The sequence below is a fragment of the Hyperolius riggenbachi genome, chromosome 5 (genome assembly GCF_040937935.1).
Source record: "Hyperolius riggenbachi isolate aHypRig1 chromosome 5, aHypRig1.pri, whole genome shotgun sequence".
Lineage (NCBI taxonomy): Eukaryota > Metazoa > Chordata > Amphibia > Anura > Hyperoliidae > Hyperolius > Hyperolius riggenbachi.
Window position 1 is genome coordinate 138,108,737 of NC_090650.1, and position 19,150 is coordinate 138,127,886.

Consider the following 19,150-nt stretch of genomic DNA (forward strand, 5'->3'; position numbering starts at 1 on the left):
TCTGGTATTACCTCTATGTGTCCATCTATATGCATTGCCTGTGTCAAAGTCATGTCTGTCACGCTCAAACTTCCTCCTCTTTCCCTCAATAATAAATGATTCCATTTTATTGATATCCTTCTTAAGCAATTTAATAAACGGCTGTACTACATTCTCTTTGTCCAACAACAATATTTTTGACTCCAGACCAGAAAGTCCAGTTTTGACCTGAGACAATAATTTTTTATCATGATCAATCAGCATGTCAATAATGATTATGGAGCATTTGGCAAGCCCCTCCTCCCAGGTGTGTTTCAAATCACCCTGGAGTTCCCATGTGGGAAAAATCTGGACTCTAAATCCTCTGGGATAAATTTGTTCTTTCTTATAGTGTTCAAGACTATTGATGTTCCACCACAATCTAATGTGGTTTTTATGGAGTTCCTTATATTGTCTAAAAAGCAGTCTCGTATCATCTGGTAATTGTGGGAATCCCTGGAGGCTAATTGGAGTGCTAACTTGGGGAAGGCCTTTCCCATACGTAATGACCCAGATCAGCAATTACCCACGATTGTGGGAATCCCTGGAGGCTAATTGGAGTGCTAACTTGGGGAAGGCCTTTCCCATACGTAATGACCCAGATCAGCAATTACCAGATGATACGAGACTGCTTTTTAGACAATATAAGGAACTCCATAAAAACCACATTAGATTGTGGTGGAACATCAATAGTCTTGAACACTATAAGAAAGAACAAATTTATCCCAGAGGACTTAGAGTCCAGATTTTTCCCACATGGGAACTCCAGGGTGATTTGAAACACTCCAGATCCATATAGCGGTAAAGAGGAGGTCAATTTCAAAAATGTCTTGCTGTAAAAAACATGTTCCTGATAACACAGTCTATCAATAGGGCATATGCAATAGTTCCACAGCCAATGTTCGGCATCTGCAATACTTGATATCTGCACAGCAACAATTCAATATCTCCCTGTCCAGTCGCAACAGGGACCTCCACATCAGCCAATATCCAATTCAGTAAGGGTGAAGCGTATACTTATCAAATTATGCTGTATATTCCATGTCCAGAACGTTCACTGGGCCCAGGTAGCTTGCTTTAGTAAATAGTACTTCTTCCCATGCTGGCATGGCGGCCTGGCGTGCTGGTGTAGTAGTAAACAGCGCTAATGCATTTCGCCCCGCCCCCGGAGCTTCGTCAGAGCGTGAGTTACGTAATTACGCATGGATTCCGTATTTATAGCCATAGCGTGTGACGTACTTCCGCATGGGTTCCGTATAATTATTACGTATATACGCATTGATTCCATATAGTCATGCGTATAGTCATTACGTATTTCCGCATGAACATTGTTCAATCTTCTGTATATATCTCCATCTAGTGGTCAAACAATTTAATACATCACAATCTTTCAAAAAATAGAAATAGAGCTCCATCTTGTGGCAATATTACTCATTACTTCTATACCCTAGATGGGAGTATTACCTATTAGGCTTATTACAGTAACCCATTACTGAAAGTATAATTCATTCATTTTCACACGCGTACTTTCATCATGGCTATAAACCCCACCCTGGGAAAGCCCGAGGTCCCCCTAAACCATAGACATTAACATCAATATTGCATAAACCTCCCAGCATACACAAAGTCTCTATTGCAAGAATACTTTTAGATTTAGATCTGTATTAAGGCCATTAGGGCTCAGAGTATCCAACACATAGATCCAATAGCTCTCCTTTTTATATAATTGAACATCAGTATTGGCATATCTAATACCAGGATTTAGGTGATAGATAGCCTTTGCCTTTAGCTTTGAGGGATCAGCATTGTGATACTCCAAAAAATGCAACGCAACTGGGGTTTTTTCTTTTTCAGCATTTTCTTCTTTACCTGCATCCACAATGTTTCTAACATGTTCCTGTATACGTGATCTCATTTCTCGCTTTGTTTTCCCAATGTAGAATTTTCCGCATGGGCAGGTTAATTGATATATTACATTTTTGGTTTTACACGTCATAGGATGTCTAATGTCATACTTTTTTGTTCTTGATGAGTTTTCAAATGTATCAGTAACATCTATCAAGGGACATATAGAACAATCATTACACCTATACATACCATTTTTGCGTCTAAGAAAAGTGTGGTAAGAGGCATGTTTAAACTCAGAGGCAGTTAATAGATCAGACAGATTTCTATTGCGTCTAGCTGTCAGTGTAGGTCTAGGTCCCACTATTTTTGCCAGTCGCTTGTCTCTTTCCAAAATGGGCCAAAATCTATACAGAGTATCTTTCAATCTCCCCCAATGTGGTCCAAAGGTGGTAATGAGTCGTGGTGTGGGACTAACATCCTCTCTATTCTTCTTTGTCAACAGCATATTCCGGTCCGTTTTTAGAGCTCTGTATAGAGCAGTTTTTAACAGTTTGTGAGGATAGCCCCTAGCTCAGAGTCTTTCTTTTAAGTCATAGGCCTCAGCCCTAAATTTTCGTATATCAGTACAATTCCTACGTAATCTCAAGAACTGTCCAATAGGGACAGCTCTCTTTTGGGATTCTAGGTGGGCGCTATCGTAGTGGAGCAGTAGATTACCTGCCGTCGGTTTTCTATGGGTAGAAGTTGTCAATCTACTTCCTTCCTTGTTGATGACTACATCCAGGAATTCTATGGTCTGTTGGTGCATTTTATATGTCAAGTAGATATTGTATTTATTGACATTTAAACTCTGTATAAATTGTTCCAATTGCTCTTGACTCCCTGTCCACAACAAAAAGACATCATCCACATAACGGAGCCACAGGGGGACGTGCTCCCGGAAACGCGGGTCACCATAGACGACCTCCTCCTCCCACGCGCCCAAATGGAGACACGCGTATGCCGGAGAGCACGCCGCCCCCATGGCCACGCCCCTCCTCTGTCTGTAGTATTTACCATCAAACGTAAAAAAATTATTTTCCAAAATGAATTTCAACAATTGACCCACAAAGCCATTGTGGGCATCTTCGTAGGGATAGTATTTATATAGATATTTTTCTACTGCTCTTAACCCCACCTCATTAGGAATAGAAGTAAATAGTGATTCCACATCAAGGCCTACCAGGAACGCTGACTCAGGAACCTGAACTTTGTGTAACTTTTCCAACAATTGCATGGTATCAAGCACAAATGAAGGCAATCTTTCTACCATAGGCTTCAATTTTTGATCAACATATTGAGCTGCCCTTTCAGTTGGTGCATTGATCGCTGCAATTATGGGACGACCCGGAGGTCGCAAAATGTTTTTATGGATTTTTGGTTGCATATATAGTACAGGGACTACAAATTGATCAACTGTCAATGCTCTAAGTTCTCGTTCTGTAAGGACATTATCCAGATAGCCCCATTGCAATTTTTCATTGAGCCTTTCTTTAAGATTAGGGAAAGGATTGACTAGAACGCGCTCATAGCATTCCCTATCATTAAGCTGACGAAGGGCCTCTTCCAGGTACATCTCCCGCGGCCACAGCACAATATTACCCCCCTTATCGCTACGTTTAATCAAAATGTCCTCCAATTTCTGCAGTTTTTTTAGGGACTGTCTTTCTCCATATGTTAGATTATCATATTCCAGGGCCATTTCTCCCCAGGAAGTAATTTCACTCATTAAACATTCGTTAAAGGTTGATATATATTTATTTTGTTGTATAGAGGGCATAAAAACTGATTTGGGACGCATACCAGTATGCAGTGGTAATTCAGGTAAACCCATCTCCTCTTCCTCCATCCCCTCAATCAGATCAAAATCATCGATATCTGTTTGTCCCATCAGATCATAATCCAACCCCACCTCATCATCACGATAATACTTTTCTCTTAATAGTACCTTTCTTAAATACAACTGTATATCTTTATAAATCTCAAACTGATGTACCATGTTTGTCGGACAAAAAGTAAGGCCCTTATTCAATAAAGATATATCATTATTATCTAGCGCTATTTGGGACAGATTGATTATATTCCCATTGTTATTAGGGGAATCGTGGTTGGTGCTTTGATCTATTTGTGCTTGCTTCCTCTTTCCCCTTCTTGTCTTATGGGGGGATTTTTCTCTAAAAAAGCGCTTTGGCGTGTAACCACGCCCTCAGTTTTTCTCAAAATACCCTTCTGTTGATATACTCGATTTTTGCTGTGGCCGCGGGGAGATGGACCCCCCAGAGACCCCTCGTCCTGCGATTCACCTGATGACGCCCAGCTAATCTTGCGCCTACGAGAGCGGCTTCTACCCCGTTGGGCTTGTGGGAAAACTGTAAACACATTACCTGTAGAAAAATCATCAACATCTCGCTGGTACTTCTTTAATTTATTGGCCTTAATTTTTTCATTTTCAAGGTCCAATGATTTTTTAATTCTAGCATTATACATTCCAAAGTCATCAAAAGATTTAAATTTTTCCAAATCGTTCTGTAATCTAAGCTGCGCCTTTTCCATCTCAATTAGCTGAATAGTCTCCTCCTCTACCATCATAGTCATAACATAGACCCCGTTATTAATACTGTGTTCTTGCCATTGTGGTAAAAAACGTTCATTTCTCAGGTGTTCTGCAGGTACAATCCTTTCCCTCAACCCTCGAGGAATGATTTTGACCTTTATATATTTTCTCAATGAAATTATATTCCACTTCCGCCTCAATATTTTAAGGGATAGATCTTCATAATTTTTAAATAATTGACTCAATGTATTTGGTTGTTTATCTTCCTGTATAGGGGTACTATCACGATTTTTTACAACATTCTCACATCCTTTAAATGCCTCCTCCACTTCATGAACTATGTTTAGCATAGGAATATATGCCAAAGTATGATCAATATCAGTCATTATGTTCTCCTAATTATTATCCAGCATCTATGAGAATATATATCAAGTAATATTTTTCAATAAGGGGACCCCAGACTCTCCCAAGGCCAGGCGACAACGGCGCCACCCACGATCAGACAAACTCTCACCAATAAAAACCCCCTCAAATACGATGGGGTCCCTAAGGGAATTACTCAAAAACAAAAAACTTACTACTAATACAGGGGCATCCCTGTTTGCAAAGTTAGTGTTAATTAATATGCTTATTAATTATTAAAGCTAAAGGCAAAGGCTATCTATCACCTAAATCCTGGTATTAGATATGCCAATACTGATGTTCAATTATATAAAAAGGAGAGCTATTGGATCTATGTGTTGGATACTCTGAGCCCTAATGGCCTTAATACAGATCTAAATCTAAAAGTATTCTTGCAATAGAGACTTTGTGTATGCTGGGAGGTTTATGCAATATTGATGTTAATGTCTATGGTTTAGGGGGACCTCGGGCTTTCCCAGGGTGGGGTTTATAGCCATGATGAAAGTACGCGTGTGAAAATGAATGAATTATACTTTCAGTAATGGGTTACTGTAATAAGCCTAATAGGTAATACTCCCATCTAGGGTATAGAAGTAATGAGTAATATTGCCACAAGATGGAGCTCTATTTCTATTTTTTGAAAGATTGTGATGTATTAAATTGTTTGACCACTAGATGGAGATATATACAGAAGATTGAACAATGTTCATGCGGAAATACGTAATGACTATACGCATGACTATATGGAATCAATGCGTATATACGTAATAATTATACGGAACCCATGCGGAAGTACGTCACACGCTATGGCTATAAATACGGAATCCATGCGTAATTACGTAACTCACGCTCTGACGAAGCTCCGGGGGCGGGGCGAAATGCATTAGCGCTGTTTACTACTACACCAGCACGCCAGGCCGCCATGCCAGCATGGGAAGAAGTACTATTTACTAAAGCAAGCTACCTGGGCCCAGTGAACGTTCTGGACATGGAATATACAGCATAATTTGATAAGTATACGCTTCACCCTTACTGAATTGGATATTGGCTGATGTGGAGGTCCCTGTTGCGACTGGACAGGGAGATATTGAATTGTTGCTGTGCAGATATCAAGTATTGCAGATGCCGAACATTGGCTGTGGAACTATTGCATATGCCCTATTGATAGACTGTGTTATCAGGAACATGTTTTTTACAGCAAGACATTTTTGAAATTGACCTCCTCTTTACCGCTATATTGATCTGGAGTGCTAATACCTTATGTGGTGGAACGTTTTTTGAATAGCATGCTATCAATAAGCTTTTTTCTCAAACACTATATCTTATACAAAAAAAGCTTTTTTCATTAGGTACCTCTGATTGGTTCATTGTAAACTTATGCCGGTATACGATATCATCCAACTGTTTGCTGTATGGGCCCTGATGCGTGAATGATTTGAGTAGCATGCGGTATGGTTATGGTTTGCCTGGCGGCTCTGGGTGTATGACCATATTGGTTTCCTCTTTTTTTGACCTCTGTGAGAGTTTTTTCTATATTTTGCTGGGTTTTACACCTACTTAGGTGGACCAGATATACCTCACATGAATTGTTAGAGGTCGTTTGGGATACCGATGTGTACTGCACCCGGTGCTCGGATTTTGGGACGGGTGATGGGGGCGGTTCCCACGTGTGGATTGACTTTCACCAATGCATATTTATGGAAGGTTCTATAATAGCCAATTTTTATATATTCAATAAAGAATTTTTGTATTTTTGCAAATTATAGTGTGGTCTATACTGTTGATCTTTTTAAATTATAGTGTGCGACATATACTGGCTTGGGAGTAGGTGGTTTTTCGCAGTTGTTGTAGTTTGCCAGTGTCTGCACCTACCAATAAGCATATTAATTAACACTAACTTTGCAAACAGGGATGCCCCTGTATTAGTAGTAAGTTTTTTGTTTTTGTTTTTGAGTGATTTGAAACACACCTGGGAGGAGGGGCTTGCCAAATGCTCCATAATCATTATTGACATGCTGATTGATCATGATAAAAAATTATTGTCTCAGGTCAAAACTGGACTTTCTGGTCTGGAGTCAAAAATATTGTTGTTGGACAAAGAGAATGTAGTACAGCCGTTTATTAAATTGCTTAAGAAGGATATCAATAAAATGGAATAATTTATTATTGAGGGAAAGAGGAGGAAGTTTGAGCGTGACAGACATGACTTTGACACAGGCAATGCATATAGATGGACACATAGAGGTAATACCAGACGGTTTAGACCCAGGCCCAGACCACAACCAAGGGGTGGCAATCCTAAGCCCCAGTATGATCCAAAGAATCCTAGGCCAAACAAACCACCACCTGCCAATCCTAGGGGACAGGATAATATGGATCAGTCAGATACACACAGTGACGATTTTTTATCAACCGACACCGAAGGCGAACCAGACGGGGGGGCCACAGGCGTAAGCAGACTCAGGGATCTGCTACGCACACCCCAACATCAGAAACGCAGGAAAGTGTGGGACCACTCGAGACCAACGTATTGAGCATTATCAATTTGTCAGAAAAGCTGGCCTTTAGAAAACACTTCCAGTCACCAACCATCAGTGCACCGGACCTTAACGAAATGGACAGACAAGCTCTTAACGATCTGATGGACCTACTTACTGAGTCTGAGAATGAGTCCACAGTGAACACCGATGATTGCCACCTTTTACATGCTCCCCAAAGTTCATAAGACTCTTGTAGAACCTCCCGGTAGACCAATTGTTGCAGGGACAGCATGGACCTCCTAAGGATACTGGAAGATCTTCGGGTTCCGCCAGGGACGTTATTACTTACCTGTGACGTAGAATCATTGTATACAAACATCTCACATGATTGGGCCTTATCCACTGTTAAATATTTTCTGGAAATGGAGGACAGCACACTTTCAGAACTCCATACGTTTCTGTTACAATTATTAAGATGTCCCCTTCACGAGCTGAATTTTTGGACCTATTGATTCAGGTACAGGAGGATGGTACGGTAATCACTGATCTATATAGAAAACCGACTGCGACAGGCTGTGGACCTGCAACAAAGATTTGTGGATCGAGGATACCCCAAAAAAGTGGTCAAACAGGCTTTCTTCACTGCGAAAAATAAGAAAAGGACTGACCTTATCCAACAAAGACCGTGGATCAATGACCAAGTGATACTATGTGTATGTGTTTATTTAACGATATTCCTTACCTGGTACATTATGGGACTACCTTCCTGTGGACTTGTGGACTCATTTGGACTCATTGTATGGATTCCCCATCCGCGTTTTTTCGCCGGCTTTTTTGTGATTTTGCGACGCTGTTCCCTATGGATAGTACTTTTGTGTACAGACTATATACTGGAAGGCTTTACAAAATGGACAATCTGTATTGGTTGTATATGCATGTATTGGTCTCATATGTTCGATAATTGTACATGTATTTGGAGATGCTGGGTGGGTATGCCCTTTTGTGGGATGATTTTGTCCGCACGGGGCTTGTCCACGCGGGTCTCCCCTTTAGGATTGCAGTGTGCTGAGTTTCTGGTTGACATCCAATTACAATAGCAGTATTGCTGATTTATCGCCTTCTTAAACTGTTTCATTATGTAGCCATTATGGTGTTATGGTGTATATGGTGACTGTATATGACCCTCTATATGATTTATGAGTTTTCGCTTTACATGCCTGCATATAAACTCTTTCTAGATGCCTGTTCTGTCACTATACATACCTACTTCCGCCCCATGCGCTCCAACGTAGGCCTTCTTGGTCCTCTCCACTCTCCGTCTGCCTACTCCGCCCACTGACGTCACGCATGACGCTGTAGCCGGCGTACATGCGTGACAGGCGTTCCTCCGACATTTAAACAGCGGTATCCGCTGTAACAAGCCAGAGATCCCCTCGTACTTCTTGAAGAAGCGGTGTGACGGCCGCGGAACCGGTGGAAGTGTCCACCGAGGGTCTCCATTGCCACCACCATTTCCTCTTTATCTTCGGCACCCGGCTAAGTATTCCTCCTTGTTGTCCACATCACATGCTTGCTTGTTCATGGACTGTCTCTCTCAAATCACTCCTATTTTTCACGTATGGTAGTCATTTATGACACTCTATATAGGTGTCTCCATTATTTATTAACACTGTTTCATGTTATCATGTATAATGTTCTACATTTCTAGCACTGTTTGCACTTTATATTATTTATAGGAGGTACTGAACCCGGGTTCATATTGATGTTGGAGTGCTTTGTAATGAGCACCCACATCTGATCTGAGATTATTGATCTGCTGATTATTATGCATTATTATCGTGATCATTGATCGTTTTCATATATGGATTTTTTGTGGTGTGCGCCGTTTTTAATGTTTTTATGATGAATTTGGAAGAAATATATTCTATTAAAGTGTGATTTATATATTTGTCATCAATCATGTGTGGTGCCGTTTCTATGAGCTGAATCTCCCCTTTTCTATCAGGAGTGCATAGACATGCATTGTCGGATGTTCAGACTACATGAGTTGCGCTGATCAAATCACTTTTGTACATAGCCAATGAAAGTTAATGGAGTAGAACCCACAACCCCAGTTTTGATTTGGAAGCATTTTGGAGTGATTGTGCTCCAATGCAAGGTATAGGAGCGCTGTAAAATTGCTTTTACATCTCTATTCAAAACCGATTGTGCAGCAATTGTGGTTTGAATGAAGTTTTAGTTACATGCTGGCTCTCTCTTTCCATGTGCAATGGCTCCCAATGCATAGCCCCACCCCTTGCACAGAATCAATAAAATTTCGTGCAAGGGGGTGGGGTGATGCTCTGGAAGCAAGTGCACACGGACAGAGAGGCACACAGCATGTAGGGAAAACTTTAATCAAATTAACAGAACGTAAAATTGTACGCATTGTATAGTGCCCCATACACACCTTGCAAACACCTGCATTTGTGCCACAAACGGTGCACAAAGCACTTACACTTTAGCAAGCGTAAGCACTAGCAGTGCAATGGAGTCTGAGTTGGAGTCGGAATCGAGGAGTAATTTTCGGTACCTGGAGTCGGAGGTTTCATAAACCGAAGAGTCGGAGTCAGAGTTGGATGATTTTTGTACCGACTCCACAGCCCTGAGCACTACTTCCTGTGAGCCCCTAGCCTAAAGGTGGGTACACACATCAGATAAAAGTCTTTGGAAAATGAAAGATCACAGACCAATTTTACCCCCTTCCATGTAGTATAAGAGCCATACTCTACACAGCCTATTCTATGGACCTGAATTCCCCATCAGATAAAAATCTTCGCAAGATGCTGCACACAAAGATGCTGTACAGACACAAATGATCAGTATCTGCAAAAGATCAGTTCCTGCAAAATACATGCATAGTCTATGAGATCTGCAGATCATCATACACACCTTGTTTAACTGACATTCATCTGCAGATCAGACAATTATCTGCCGATCTGAAAATCCATCCTGGTGGATCTGATCAGCAGATAATTGTCCGTTAAACAAGGTGTGTACGAGATCTGCACATATCATAGACTATGAATGCATTTTGCAGGAACGGATCTTTTGCAGGAATTGATCTTTTGCAGATACTGACAGACATCCACTGTGAACCGAATCTTTCTTTGTGATGATCCGGATGATTCGACTCACAAAAAAGATCCGGAATGGTTTAATCAGCAAAAGTGATGTATCACTTAATAACCCTGCAGTGACATTATTAAACTGTACCTAAAGTGACATGTAGAAAGGAGATAAATGTGATCTACTTAGAACTTGCCTGTTTTTCCTTTTTTAGTATTAATATTCCCAGGCAGCGAATCACAGTTTCCATGCTGCCTGGACTGCAGTGTTAGTTCTCCCTGACAGTGAACACAAGCACTTCTGACAGCAGGAAACAGATATGACAATTGTCATCACTACTCTGTATGAAAACAGAGTAGACATTTTGGATTATTACTATATATACACTTTTATCAGTTTATTTTCACTTCAGGTTCACTTTAAAGTTTAAATAATTTTTTGATCTACAAAAAGTTCTACAAGTTAAAGGGACCCTGAGCTGTACTTAAAATCAGAATTTGGACTTATCTTGGGCTTCCTCCAGCCCCCTGTAGCATGCGAGGACCCCCGGCATCTACCTGGCCTCTTCTATGGTCCGCCTGGCGGATCTCTCAAAATCCCGGACGGGTCGTTTGAACGTCCCGTCGTTCAGTCGTCCGCACGCCAAATCGGGTGTGTGTACAGTCCGTCGTTCGGGTGATCGCTCAAGACCAGTCTTATCACCCGAACGGACTGTACACACGACCAGTCGTTCGTGAAAATCCGACATGTGTATGGGCCTTAACTTAAACCACCCCCATGCATATCCTTAACCCTCCTTCTTCCCTGGTGCCTAATCTTAAAGGGATACTTAAGTCAAGGGGCGATACTTAAGCCGGCGGCGACTTCCGGGTCCAGGAGAATCAGAGCGGGGCTGCAAGGGCACCGATCGGCTGCAGGGAGCTGAGGAAAGCCCCAGGTGAGTTAAACTCATTTTTGCCCCTTGACTTAAGTATCCCTTTAACCCCTGTGGTGCCTAAACTTACCATAACCTAAGGACACTCTCTTACTCCTAACACTAAAACCACCCCGCTGCCGACTAATCCTAAACAAGAATAATGCGCCTGATAAATAGCAGGTGCTGGGCACAACTATTTTATTGGGCGCCATAATTATAGCTTATTGCCCCTAATTGCAGCTTTTACTAATGGTGGCACCATTTTACCTATATAGTTACATAGTTATTTGGGTTGAAAAAAGACATATGTCCATCAAGTTCAACCAGAAAAAGTACAACACCAGCCTGCTCCCTCACATATTCCTGTTGATCCAGAGGAAGGTGAAAAACCCTTACAAGGCATGGGCCAATTAGCCCCAAAAGGGAAAAAATTTCTTCCTGACTATGGTGGCACCATTTTTACCCGCTACTGCTGCGCCATTTTTACTGGCGCTCCTGCTGTGCCATCTTTACCTACTTCGGGAGAAAAGTAGTGCATAGTGCATTTTATTGGGAAAGAAAAATTCAGTACTTCTTTTAGGTATGTGTAAAGAAGTATTTTATAGTTTAAAAGTTTTTGGGATAGTGGGCCTTTAAATTTTCAGTTACTGACAGTTTTTTCTATACTTCTGGTATTCTGTAAAAGTGACCTGTGTGATCATGGCTTTGCCCTGTGACCTGCTTAGATGGTACAACAATAAATTAACAGAGTAAACACACTTACATAGCAATGACAGCTACCTAAGCTGAGCAATTCCCCCATAACAAGACCTGACACTGGCATCTCACACTTTCTTCACAAGTCAAACGTTGGTCTTGGAAATGTCATCCTGATTTGCCATTTGGAATTCCAATGTCTAATAAAAGACAGCAGGCATCTGTTCAAAGAATTGATTGAAATCAATCATCTGAACAATGATTTTGAAGTCCAATCCTGCCAATGCCGTTTCAATCAAAACTGTTACCCAGTATGTTTTTCTACAATTTAATAATGCACAAAAAGGATACATTTCTAAAAAAAATGTGTGCATTTGGATTAATAAGCCCTCCAAAGTGATCAGTAATGTAAGCGGCAGCTCCACAGATTGTGATCGGTTTCAGGCTGAAATCGATTCACAATCTGTTTGCAGTAAAGGTGGCCATACGATCCCTCTCTGACCAGATTCGATCAGAGAGGGATCTATCTGTTGGTCGAATCTGATGGCAAATCGACCAGTGTATGGCCACCTTAAAACTATTGAGCTCTTTATCTGTTCCCTGTAATACAGTTGATTGCAGAATTGATAAAACCCTGAATTATCATCTCTTGCAATAACAAAAAAGAGATAGATAGAGAGAGGAACACAGGCTTACTCTATATAGGATTGGGACTGCATATATACAGGTTTATCTCATCATGTACTCTTTAATGTATCAGTAAATATGCCAAAAGCACAAGACTACATCTCTGAAAGCCTGTATCATGAAATTATTTTGGGGGATCACTAAACGGTATTTTCACAGTGTTTGTGAGTTTTCACAGTCCTTGTAAGTGAGATAATACATACACACACATACATTACACACACACACACTCATTTATTTATTTATTTGAGAGACCTGCACTGGAGAATTCTGAAGAACACATGAGATCTTACAAACCCGGAGGAGGAATACATTTTAAATACTCTTAGCTGTTAGGATGTAAAAGTCCTATAGGAACCTTTTTCAGTTGCTGAAAAATTTGTGAATTAATTCCTTTGCTTTGTTTTGACCAGAAAGTTACAAACTTGCTAATAGACAAAAAGCACAGTCCAGGCTTACGGGTACAAAAGAACGTTTAGTACATTGTTCCTCATCGTGTATTGATAATTTAGAAATGTGCAGAAAACTAAGCCCTTGCACACAGAAAAACTACACACCTGTAATGGTGCCGGCATCTCTGTACTGTATTGGATCCAGAGCATTTTCAAATGCCGCAGCTTCGCTTACATAGTGTTCTTCATGGATGCCTGTGGAACAGGCTAGGATTGCATGGTCATTGTCTTCTGGAATGGGCACAGTGACAGCCGAGGTGTCGTGGTGCACAGCTGTGGGGTCCAGCTTGGCAGGTTTCACGGGGATGTGCAAACTGCCATCGGGTGGAGGAGTGTTGGTGCTTTGGTCTAGTGGTCCATTAATTATAACAGTCTTGATTGTAGCTCTATTGACAGTCAGACAACTGAAAAAAAAAGAGAAAAAGATTGAGATGTTACTGGAATATTTGAATCAAAAGAAACACAACAATTAATATGACATTTTAACATGTTGGCTGATGCAAGTGTCTGAAAGGCTTATCAATCAATGAGCTGTGCAATATAATCAAGCGGTTGGAGGTGCAATATAAGCTAATCCAGGAATAGTGTTTGAAGAGAGCCAGTAACAAACCAGCCAATCACGCTGCAGAGCCATTACAGCTGTCTGTGAGGGTGGGCAGCCCTCACAAAGGGTTAGCAGGAGTATATGGTCATGGCAGTGTGGAGGCTGTGGTTTGATACTTTTATTTTCTGGAAGTCTGCACTGATATTATTTATGTGTTTCTGAGGTTACACAGATAATGAAGTTGGATGGGAATTTGCCAGTGAATATTTCACATGCTAAGCGTGCCGTCTGTAGGCCGGGGCAGCGTATTAATAAGGTGAGCAGGCCACCTATCAGACAGACATGTGGTGAAGGCTGGTGATCCCAGTAATACTCACGGGGCTTAGTCTATGCTACCTGGTGGAGGACCCTGGATGTATTTGCTAAGATGGGTTATACTATGATGACTTTTCTATTTTTTCATGTCTTTCCGAGAGTATTTAAGTAGTTGAAAAATAGGACCTGGAGAGTTACACACAGAGCCACCAGATTTTTGCTTCATACTTCCTTGGGAAGTGCTATCCATAAGTACGGTTTTTAAAATACTATATGCATATTTGTAGCATTTAACTGGAGGAGCAGCAGACCCATAGCGATGTGTCATATAGGCTAAGGGGTTCAATTTAAGAATTGCAATCAATTTTTCTGACTGATTGTAACATTTCAATAATATGACCAATGTACCACACACCTATGTTCAGTTTTTCCCCAATTATGATAAAAATGATTGGAAACTGAGAAAATTGCTAGGGTGTGTATATTAATAAACTGACAATGTAACACACACACTATACAATCTTTAGGAAGATTGAAGAAAAATATCTGGCATTCCGGATCGATAGAAATCGAAGAAAACGGGAAATCCGATCGGATTTGACTGTTGAATGGAAAAAAAAGCGTTAGATTTTTCGGGAGATCCGATCGTTTTTATCGAATTGCCGTAAAATCGGATCATTTTATTGTATGGTGTGTGGCCACCTTAAAGGGGAACTGAAGAGAGAGGTATATGGAGGCTGTCATGTTTATTTCCTTTTAGACAATACCAGTTGCCTGGCAGCCCTGCTGATCCTCTGCCTCTAATACTATTAGCCATAGCCCCTGAACAAGCATGCAGCAGATCAGGTGTTTCAGTGGTTCAGACTTATAAGTCTGATCTGACAAGACTAGCTGCATGCTTGTTTCTGGTTTTAATCAGATACTACTGCAGAGAAATAGACCAGCAGGGCTGCCAGGCAACTGGTATTGATTAAAAGGAAATAAACATGACAGCCTCCATATACCTCTCTCTTCAGTTCCCCTTTAACAGTGATGGATTATAATATCCAGCACAAACTACTGTTTACCATTTATTTAGGATTACTGTCTGTTAAAAGAGGTTAGTTCTTACCCAGAGATTATCTTCAAAGGAGAATACTCCAACTGCCCAATTAGATGTGACAAATACTTCTCAATCAAAACACCAATTGAGCAACAACACTAGATGTACTAAAACCTCAATTTCACTACAATTCAGTTTGGAATTGATCAAAATGTCACAGCACAGTGCTGCATTGTGCAACATAAGGCTGAGCACCCACCGACCGATGAGCCTCATGCTTCGTTCAGAATCATGGTCTAGCTTTGCCAAATGTTTCAAATAAAGCCATCGTCATCAGCAGATTCTATAGTTCCTGCTACTAATTATGCAAGAACTCAACCAATGATAAAATCTCACCTTAAGAATTCATTTAAATCAATACAGGATTGGTAAGCATTACAGGTGAAGGAACCTATGAAGGCTCCAATGTTCTGCTAATCTGCACAGTCCAGTCATATATGATTGTACACCCAGGGGCATAGTCAGGCCACCAGCTGAGCTAAATCATAGTACTGGCCAGGCAGAATTACAAATGCTTTGACATAAACACAGAATTTCACCTTTGAATTAAAACTCATCTCTGCTTTTCTAATAAAACGATTTGTATGTATTTTAGGTATCTTTAACAAGCTGCATTAGACTGACACTCCTCTGATTACTCTGGGACCTTCACTGAGCTCTTCTGTCAGCCTTTTCCATATGTTCCTGTGGAAAAGCTGCCTTGCATAGCTCAGCTGTAGGAATGAATACGCCATTGCAGTAAGCTCAGCACAGCTGTAGGAGGGCAAACCAAGCAATAACATTTCTTTCTGCCGACTTATGAACCAATAAGCCAACAGGGAGAATACATTTGGGCATCTTTAGTGCCAAACCACACGGTTTCCAGCAAGTTTACTTAAAAAATGGAATTAGTTGCAAAATGACTTGAAAATAGTCATGAAACTTGTTATACAGATTTCTGCAGTAAAGTGGAATTGCCTGAAAACAATCTGCCCGAGGTTCAGCTATAAACATAATTCTAAACATATGTACAGTAATAGGGTTGTGAAATCTGTAAGTAATCTTACCAATATCCGTGTTGCGTGAAGACCTTACCAAACAATTACTTAAAACATATTCAATCTCATTAGCCCTCACTGCATACATACTGTAGTTCTGGTAAGATTGCAGAGCAGTACGATGACATATAAAGAGATTAATGGAAGGCACAAACTTAATATTGCAGTTTAATTTTAGCCTTCATCAGATTGATTCACAATTAATTCCTTTAAATTCACTTAGGGCTCTTTCACATTAGGGCAGACTTTTTGCGTTAACGCAAACGGCAGCCGTTTGCGTTAACCAAGGTAAGATGAAAGTCCATAGACTTTCATTTTACCTTTCACACTCGACGCTGCGTTTCGATGCGTTGCGGTTTAATTACCAGCTACCGCCGCTGATTGCGTCGCACCGCAGATAACCGATGACACGCCGCAGGCAGACAACGCGTGCAGGAGAACGCTCCTGTTCGCGTTGCTGATGTGAAAGAGCCCTTAAAGTACACCTGAAGCGAAATATACATTTCAAATTAAACACATGATGGATTAAAATAATCTGGAAACCGTTCCTGCTTCTCATTGTCTTCACGATCCCTCCCGTCCCCGATTCTTATTTTTCAACTAGCCCTTCAGTCAAATACTCTTCAGGAAACGCCCATGGCCATGCATGAGCAGATTTGGACTGGGTATGGGTGAGTTTAAACCGCTCATGCCCAGTAAAGGAAAGTGATCAAGCGCTCGTGCACAAAAGAAAGATGATGTGCGCAAGTGCTTTCTTTCCAGGGGCATGCATGGTTCAGAACTCATGCATGCTCAGTTCAGGTCACAGCCCAGTGATTTTCCAGAGCACTGTGGGGGGGGGGGGGGGTAGGACCCACACATCAGTAGCAGTACACGTATATCACATCCCACCCTTGAACGGGACTTACAGCGGTTTGGCGCATGAATTTGTGAGCCTCATCAGAGGTGTGGAGCCCTTTTTCTCCTTTGACAGTCAGCGGGATGGGCTTTTTTGTTTTTGTCTTGACAAAGCAGTATAATCATATAATCATACTGCAACACAGTTGGTCTGCAAACCTCTCCATTACTAGCTATACAATTAGATTTTAGCTGCACCACTGACATCTGCAGTCATATAGGGGTAAAAAAAACTACATACACATGCTGTTTTCATCAACTGAGGCAATCATTCAGAACAATGATGTGAAAATCTACTGAGAGTACAGGCGTTCCACTACTGACAAGGCTGTGAGTGATCTGCACATTGTGTGCGTGAAGATCCTACAATGGGGAGCCTCCTGCTCCTCCATCCCCTCTCCACAGAGCAAAGCAGATCAACAACCATGATTAGTCGGTACAATGATCTTTCCTGAACAGTCACACACAACTAACTATCACTATAGATGGTTACAGAATATAGTAACTGAGCTTGTGTACGTTACAGTAAAACAATTTTAGACCTCTCTTAGAAATCTTTCAAGAACCTCAATTTATTCACTGTGGAGAATGTACTTTAATACACATTAAACATTAGGAATTTTAACAAATGATGATTTCTATACTTCAGGAGAAAAAAAGGTTAAGAAATTTAGCTTATACTGTACTTTGCCCAGGTCACTAGTACTTGATTAGGACTGTGCATATATGTCCCTTGCACCTGTTAATGCTGGATAGCTGTCTGCTAGGCCTTATAACAGCTGCTACATATTTACTGTATGCCAGGTCTACTTCAGCTGTTGCCATCTAATTGTCTGCAGTATGTGACCACTGATATGGGATTGCAATGAATGTACGTGCCTGTGCTGCTAGATATAACAACATGAATAGATTTATCTACAGCTTGTTCACAGTAAAGGCATTCTATAACACAGCCAAAGGCAGGGACATCGGGCAACTTTAATCCCCTAGTGACCATTTGCACTTGTGCAGTGGTTGGTAATGCATCAACTTCTTACTACTACTCTCAAATAAGATCCATAAGAACTTTATACATTTCCTGAGGGTATCCCAGAACAGAAATTAAAGGTTCCTTTCACAATAAATATCTAAGATACATGGCCTTCAGAGGTTGCTAGTTCTCTGGCTGCCATATAGCATAGGTTTGCTACTTAATAAGTCACTAAAATAAAGCAAGCAGGCATGTAAGGCTGACGTTTCAGGAGGTCATAGTAGGACCTCCATTGGACCTCCTGGCTCTCCATTATCAGTGGGCATACATACAGATCACACCACTTTTGTCATTTTACACAAAGGGCAAGTACATGAGAGGAGACAAGACTGGACATAAATTCTTGAGTCTTAAGGCCCATACACACGGCGTACAAATGTCTGTAGAGACACATGTAGAGCGACGGTTTGTTCGTGTGGACACGGCAAGCGACAAAGACTGTGAGCAGACACAGCCATGTTTGAGCGATTCACCAGTTGAAACTCTTGAGTTTTGTCTCACTAACCGTCGCTTACTCTGTTGGTGTCCTGTCGTGTGTACAAAAGTCTTCTACAGACAGCAGAGTTGCTACCATAGTACTACATAGTACAAGCACAGCAGTATTAGACATATAAAGTTTGAATCACCTGTACAGAGGACACTGCAGGAGTACAAGCGCAGCAGTATTGGACATACATAGTACTACTACTATACGTTAAAATATAAGGGAAGACGCCGAGAGCCCAGTATAGTGTAGTATGTACTGTATATTGGGTATGGAAGGTAAGTATAGGTAGGTTATACTCACAAACAAGGGTTACCGTCCAGGTAACCACTATGAAGGCAGGTGAGGAGATTAGACCTGTCCCCTCTCAGGATTAAGAAGTCGCTCTCTGTAGATTGGGAAAAAGGAAGAATTCCCCTCCACCAGGGGTGGAAACAACTGCAAAAGTAGTACAGAGGCGCCAACAGGGTAAAAACAATATTACTTTAAAATGGATAAAATGAAGTAGGTAGCGGTGGACTTACCCATCCAAAACAGACAC

At 41.1% G+C, this 19,150-nt stretch overlaps 1 protein-coding gene across 6 annotated transcripts in view; it reads right to left on the reverse strand.

Annotated features, from left to right (window-relative positions):
• TRAK1 (trafficking kinesin protein 1) overlaps positions 1 to 19,150 on the reverse strand; it is a 318,154-nt gene that overhangs the window by 200,876 nt on the left and 98,128 nt on the right. For all 6 annotated transcript variants that reach the window (XM_068236310.1, XM_068236308.1, XM_068236307.1 and 3 more), the window contains one exon: positions 13,306 to 13,604. The gene's annotated coding sequence lies outside the window, so the exon portion shown is untranslated. The remainder of the gene's footprint in view (positions 1 to 13,305; positions 13,605 to 19,150) is intronic.